Below are 7,500 nucleotides of genomic sequence, written 5' to 3' on the forward strand. Positions count from 1 at the left end.
CGGTCCGATAATACGCGCGCATATCCCCAAACACCGGCCCGATAATACGCGCACAATTCCCCAAACACCGGCGCGGATTTCAGCCACTAGTGGCGGGCACAAGTCCCCCAACACTAGCCAAGTTCTCAGCCACTAGTGGCGGGCACAATTCCCCAAACACCGGTCCGATAATACGCGCGCATATCCCCAAACACCGGCCCGATAATACGCGCACAATTCCCCAAACACCGGCGCGGATTTCAGCCACCTAGTGGCGGGCACAAGTCCCCCAACACTAGCCCGGGATTCAGCCACTAGTGGCGGGCACAATTCCCCAAACACCGGTCCGATAATACGCGCGCATATCCCCAAACACCGGCCCGATAATACGCGCACAATTCCCCAAACACCGGCGCGGATTTCAGCCACTATTGGCGGGCACAAGTCCCCCAACACTAGCCCGGGATTCAGCCACTAGTGGCGGGCACGATTCCCCAAACACCGGTCCGATAATACGCGCGCATATCCCCAAACACCGGCCCGATAATACGCGCACAATTCCCCAAACACCGGCCCGGATTTCAGCCACTAGTGGCGGGCACAAGTCCCCCAACACTAGCCAAGTTCTCAGCCACTAGTGGCGGGCACGATTCCCCAAACACCGGTCCGATAATACGCGCGCATATCCCCAAACACCGGCCCGATAATACGCGCACAATTCCCCAAACACCGGCCCGGATTTCAGCCACTAGTGGCGGGCACAAGTCCCCAAACACTAGCCAAGTTCTCAGCCACTAGTGGCGGGCACAATTCCCCAAACACCGGTCCGATAATACGCGCGCATATCCCCAAACACCGGCCCGATAATACGCGCACAATTCCCCAAACACCGGCCCGATAATACGCGCGCAATTCCCCAAACACCGGCCCGATAATACGCGCGCAATTCCCCAAACACCGGCCCGATAATACGCGCACATTTCCCCAAACACCGGCGCGGATTTCAGCCACTATTGGCGGGCACAAGTCCCCCAACACTAGCCCGGGATTCAGCCACTATTGGCGGGCACAAGTCCCCCAACACTAGCCCGGGATTCAGCCACTAGTGGCGGGCACGATTCCCCAAACACCGGCCCGGCGCTGAGTTTATGGCCTCCGAAAGGCCCATACATTCAGACGGGTCCATGTATTTTCAGTTTTCCGTAGCAGGTGTGATTGTTTGTTTAATTAGGTAGTTTGTGTTGGTGACGGTGTTCCTAACTGTGGTGGCTTGTTTGTAGAATGTGGGGCCCTGCGTTTGTGTTATGTTGATTTCTGGTAATTTACTTTTTACTAAGTAGTCTTTCAGGTTTTTGTTTCTTTTAAAGGCTGAGATGATTTTGTAATCTTGGATTATGCTTGTGTTCTGTAGTGTCTGATTTATATTTTGTCCATTCATTCAGACGGGTCCATGTATTTTCAGCGACAGCCGCAGTACCGCCAAAATCCATGCAGCGGCGCTGGATTTATGGCCTCCGAAAGGCCCATTCATTCAGACGGGTCCATGTATTTTCAGCGACAGCCGCAGTACCGCCAAAATCCATGCAGAGGCGCTGAGTTTATGGCCTCCGAAAGGCCCATTCATTCAGACGGGTCCATGTATTTTCAGCGACAGCAGCAGTACCGCCAAAATCCATGCAGCGGCGCTGTATTTATGGCCTCCGAAAGGCCCATTCATTACCAACGGGGCTGCAGTAGCATCCCGCGGCCACGCAGGGGCAGATATTGTGAGGGAATTACATGGTAGTGGACGGAGCGCCCATGCATTTCCAATGGGAGTGCAGTACCTCAAAAATCCGCTCCAAGCCACCGAACTTGAGGGCCCGACGTTCCCTCAACACTAGCCCAGTGCAATCGACATTTCGTTCTGTGTACATTGTTACACAGAATGACAATACAAGGGAATTATTATTATTATTATTATTATTATGTATTCAGCCACTAGTGGCGGGCACAATACCCCAAACACTGGCCCGGCGCTGGCTGAGTTTATGGCCTCCGAAAGGCCCATACATTCAGACGGGTCCATGTATTTTCAGTTTTCCGTAGCAGGTGTGATTGTTTGTTTAATTAGGTAGTTTGTGTTGGTGACGGTGTTCCTAACTGTGGTGGCTTGTTTGTAGAATGTGGGGCCCTGCGTTTGTGTTATGTTGATTTCTGGTAATTTACTTTTTACTAAGTAGTCTTTCAGGTTTTTGTTTCTTTTAAAGGCTGAGATGATTTTGTAATCTTGGATTATGCTTGTGTTTCTGTAGTGTCTGATTTATATTTTGTCCATTCATTCAGACGGGTCCATGTATTTTCAGCGACAGCCGCAGTACCGCCAAAATCCATGCAGCGGCGCTGAGTTTATGGCCTCCGAAAGGCCCATTCATTCAGACGGGTCCATGTATTTTCAGCGACAGCCGCAGTACCGCCAAAATCCATGCAGCGGCGCTGGGTTTATGGAATCCGAAAGGCCCATTCATTCAGACGGGTCCATGTATTTTCAACGACAGCCGCAGTACCGCCAAAATCCATGCAGCGGCGCTGTATTTATGGCCTCCGAAAGGCCCATTCATTCCCAACGGGGCAGCAGTAGCATCGCGCGGCCACGCGGGGGCAGATATTGTGAGGGAATTACATTGTAGTGGACGGAGCGCCCATGTATTCCTATGGGCAATGCATTTCCAATGGGAGTGCAGTACCTCAAAAATCCGCTAGAGGGCCCCGAACTTGAGGGCCCGGCGTTCCCTCAAGTGCCGATTTTATACCCCCTTCTCCAGCCGACAGCCAGAATTATATTAGGGACTCGCAATTTTGAGAGGTGAGCACCAGGGCTAATCAGCGGCCACCCGTGACCATTGAGTCCGACAGAGCAGAGGCTAGGGGCGGCCTCGCATCTCGCAATTACCGAGGGAAGATGCCGGTTCTCGAAAAATTTCTAAGTTTTTCAAATTTTAAAGTATTGAAGTATTTAGGGCGCTTCCCGCGGCCCTGGCTTTTGCATGTACCCCTCTAAGCTCCGGTTCTCGAAAAATGTCTAAGTTTTTCAAACTTTAAAGTATTGAAGCCGGACTTCCGCGGAGGCTGACAGGGGGCCTCCATCGAAGCACCCTTCACCCCCGGGTGAGCCGGCGTCGGCCCACGGGCCTGCCGGTTCCCCAACTGAGCGATTGGCACACGAGACCCGCCTCGGAGGGCCCACGTCGGCCGGCGCAAGCCGGTGTTCGGGCGTGCGGCTCCTCCGGCTTTGCGGGTCAAGCTCCAGCGCCGAGGATACTAGGCAAACGTTGGGCCCCCCCGAGCCGAGTGGATACCCGCCTCAGAAAGAGCTGGGGCGGTACGTACGGACGGCCTCACTAAGAGGGAACGGAAGCTACTAAAGCACACGTATAACTGTCCGATGTGCGAACGAAAGTGAGGCCGGACGAATCCGATACGAGTTACGAGTGAGGCGGGATCCACGGCTGGCACTCGCGGGGCCCTCTTGCGAAACCATGCCTCGGCGTGAACCTTTTGGCGGCAGAACCAAGACGAACCGAGGTCGAGCTTCCGTCTCGAGCCACACCCAGACGTCCGACCGTCGCGGAGCCCGACGCCACGCGTGCTAGGGCTCCGCGCGAAACATCGTTTCACGACACCCGCTCGTCAGCCCGTCCGAACGTATACGAGTGTCGCGCGGCCCCCCGGGCCCGGCTGTAGCCACAGCCTCGTCCCGGACCAGGGCCGCACCGCCACCAGCAGCGCCCCCCCGGCGGCAGACGCACTCTGGTTGATCCTGCCAGTAGCATATGCTTGTTTTCAAGATTAAGCCATGCATGTCTAAGTACGAATGGCCAGTACAGTGAAACTGCGAACGGCTCATTAAATCAGTTATGGTTCCTTTGATCGCTCCACCGTTACTTGGATAACTGTGGCAAATCCAGAGCTAATACATGCAAACGAGCGCCGACTCGCGGGCGGGGCTCCGGCCTCGCCCCGGGGACGCGTGCATTTATCAGACACAAAAACCCACGCGGTGTCCGGCGGGCGGGGGCTCAGCCGTCGCGCGCGTCCCCCGCGTCCGGCCTCCGCCTCTCCGGGCGGGGGCGTAAGCGGCGCGGGCGGCTCCGCGCGCAGCCGGTCCTCGTTCCGCCGGCCCGGCCCCCCCTTTGTGTTGACTCAGGATAACCTCGTGCCGATCGCTCGCCCACCCGAGGCGGCGACGACTCATTCGAATGTCTGCCCTATCAACTTTCGATGGTAGACTCTGCGCCTACCATGGTGACCACGGGTAACGGGGAATCAGGGTTCGATTCCGGAGAGGGAGCATGAGAAACGGCTACCACATCCAAGGAAGGCAGCAGGCGCGCAAATTACCCACTCCCGACACGGGGAGGTAGTGACGAAAAATAACAATACGGGACTCGTTCGAGTCTCCGTAATTGGAATGAGCCGAACACAAACCCATCGGCCAGCATCCATTGGAGGGCAAGTCTGGTGCCAGCAGCCGCGGTAATTCCAGCTCCAATAGCGTATTTTAAAGTTGCTGCAGTTAAAAAGCTCCTAGTTGGACCCCGGGACGCGAGCTGACGGTCCGCCGCGAGGCGTGCATCCGTCTGTCCCAGCCCCTGCCTCTCGGCAAAAGCCCCCGTGATGCCCTTCGCTGGGTGTCACTCGCGGGGCCCGAAGCGTTTACTTTGAGGAAATTAGAGTGTTCAAAGCAGGCCACACGGCCGCCCCTGCATATCGCAGCTGGGAATAATGGAATAGGACTCCGGTTCTATTTTGTGGGTTGTCATGAACTGGGGCCATGATTAAGAGGGACGGCCGGGGGCATTCGTACTGCGCCGCTAGAGGTGAAATTCTTGGACCGGCGCAAGACGGACGAGAGCGAAAGCATTTGCCAAGAATGTTTTCATTAATCAAGAACGAAAGTCGGAGGTTCGAAGACGATCAGATACCGTCCTAGTTCCGACCATAAACGATGCCGACTCGCGATCCGGCGGCGTTATTCCCATGACCCGCCGAGCAGCACCCGGGAAACCGACCAAGTGTCTGGGTTCCGGGGGGAGTATTGTTGCAAAGCTGAAACTTAAAGGAATTGACGGAAGGGCACCACCAGGAGTGGAGCATGCGGCTTAATTTGACTCAACACGGGAAACCTCACCCGGCCCGGACACGGAAAGGATTGACAGATTGAAGGCTCTTTCTCGATACCGTGGGTGGTGGTGCATGGCCGTTCGTAGTTGGTGGAGCGATTTGTCTGGTTAATTCCGATAACGAACGAGACTCAAACATACTAAATAGTACCGCGGCCCCCCGCGCGGTCGGCGGCAGAAAACTTCTTAGAGGGACAAGTGGCTCTCAGCCACACGAGAATGAGCAATAACAGGTCTGTGATGCCCTTAGATGTCCGGGGCTGCACGCGCGCCACACTGAGCGTATAAGCGCGTCGTCTATCCCCGCGCCGGCAGGCGCGGGTAATCCTATGAACCCCGCTCGTGACAGGGCCTGGGGATTGCAATTATTTCCCACCAACGAGGAATTCCCAGTAAGCGCGGGTCATTAGCCTGCGTTGATTAAGTCCCTGCCCTTTGTACACACCGCCCGTCGCTACTACCGATCGGATGGCTTAGTGAGGTCCTCGGATAGTCCCCGCCGGGGCCGGCCCCGGCTCCGGCGGTGTGCCAGAAGACGGTCGAACTTGACTATCTAGAGGAAGTAAAAGTCGTAACAAGGTTTCTGTAGGTGAACCTGCAGAAGGATCATTAACGTACGAGCGGCAGCAGATCCGCCTCGGTACACCCCCGACGAGCCAGACGCCGAGGGCGGCGGGTCGTCGCAGGCGGAGGAAGAGGGTAGACCGGGACGGGACGGGACGGGGGGCGCGGCGCGGGTCACTCCCGGGCCGCGCGTCGGAGCGAGTTCGGCGGGCGCCACGCGGCGCGGCGCGACGCGAGAAAAGGCGGCGGGCGATGTCGCGCTACCTCCGTGCGAGCGGGGTAGCGCGCTCGTCCGACGACCCCAGTAGCGCGGCGCGGCGCGACGACAGGCGACCGCCAGCGACGGGCGAAAGGCGGCGGCCGTGCGCGGGACCCCCGTAACCGGGGAATCCCCCTATGCCGACGACCCTAGCTCGGCGCGGTTCTCGCGCTTCCGGCGCGCGCTTCCGGGGCGGCACTCGCCTCGACGACCTCCCGTCCTTTAAAGGTAACGGTTCGGGCCGGCGCCCCGGCGTCCGTCCGCCCGTCGGTGTCGCGTGTCCGTGCGGCGCGGGGCTGCTCTCGGCGAGGGTCGCCGAGCAAGCGGATCCCCGCACGGATCACAACGGCCGTATGGCGGCGGCGTCGGGACGCCCGCCCGAGACGAAGGTTCAGGGCGACGAAACGGTGCTCCCACCGGCTACCTTTTTCCCCGGCCAAACGCGTCCGTCGGCCGGAGCCCTCGAGGGGCCGCGTAGCGCGCGCGTGGGCCGGCCCCCGGACACCGGAGTTCCTCCCGGGGCTCCGGACACCGGGGGTTCGGTTCCGCGCGGTCCGCCGCGGTCTCCTCTGTCCATCCATAGTCCGGGCAGGCCGCGGCCGGGTCGGGGGCCAGTCCCCCCTCGGTGTCAGCGCGGTCGCGCCGCCCTTGTAAACCAAACCCACTCGCTGAGGGGTAGCAACACCCAAAGCGTCGCTTCGCGGCGCGGCGGGGCTTCCAAGTCGGATGGCCTTCCGGGGTCCGGGTAGGAGACGCCGGGGGCCGGCCTCAGCGCCGAGCCCCCGACCTACCCGGCGAGTCCGGTCGCCGAGTCGTGTCAGGCCCGAGCGGGAGACGCCGGGCGCCGGCCTCAGCGCCGAGCGCCCGACCTACCCGGGCCGACGCACGTCTCGGGCGCCGTCGCGGCCCCGAGCGGGAGACGCCGGGCGCCGGCCTCAGCGCCGCGCGCCCGACCCGCTCGGCTCGTCGCGGCGTCGCGCGTATCGCGCCCGTCGGTAACCGCGCCGCGGGTTAGGGGCTCGCTCGCGGGAGCGACCGAACGGCACCCGCGGCGCGTTCGTCTCCGGTACAAACCCTGTCGTGAATTTGTCTCCGATCGTCCCGGGCGGACGTAAAAGGGCCCAAACGTACGACTCTTAGCGGTGGATCACTCGGCTCGTGCGTCGATGAAGAACGCAGCTAGCTGCGAGAACTAATGTGATTTGCAGGACACATTGATCATCGACACTTTGAACGCACATTGCGGCCCCGGTTTTACCCCGGGGCCACGCCTGTCTGAGCGGCGCTTTCCAATCGATCGGACGCGGGCCGGGCCCTCCGCGACATTCCGCCGGTCCGTCCGGCGGGTGGCGCGAGAACCCGGTCCGCGCGGGCGAGGCTCGGGCCCTCCGCGACATTCCGCCGGTCCGCCCGGCGGGTGGCGCGCGACCCGTGTCCCCGCCCACTCCGCGGCTGGGGTTTCGCAGGGACCCCCGTCCCTTCGTACCCTCAAATACAGACTCGGGCGGCGCTCCGTGTCCGTCCGCCCGTCGGTGT

General features: G+C 59.9%; 2 non-coding genes across 2 annotated transcripts; both read left to right on the top strand.

Moving 5' to 3' along the window:
• The first annotated feature begins 3,765 nt into the window (after positions 1–3,765).
• Positions 3,766–5,753, top strand: LOC148345299 (18S ribosomal RNA). The gene has a single exon (XR_015848704.1). It is a non-coding gene; the product is annotated as an 18S ribosomal RNA (ribosomal RNA).
• A 1,342-nt stretch (positions 5,754–7,095) lies between these two features.
• On the top strand, positions 7,096–7,249 carry LOC148345300 (5.8S ribosomal RNA). Its single transcript, XR_015848718.1, has one exon. It is a non-coding gene; the product is annotated as a 5.8S ribosomal RNA (ribosomal RNA).
• The last annotated feature ends 251 nt before the right edge of the window (positions 7,250–7,500 follow it).

Source organism: Urocampus carinirostris, unplaced genomic scaffold (genome assembly GCF_059441175.1).
Source record: "Urocampus carinirostris isolate Australia breed hairy pipefish unplaced genomic scaffold, RoL_Ucar_1.0 HiC_scaffold_55, whole genome shotgun sequence".
Lineage (NCBI taxonomy): Eukaryota > Metazoa > Chordata > Actinopteri > Syngnathiformes > Syngnathidae > Urocampus > Urocampus carinirostris.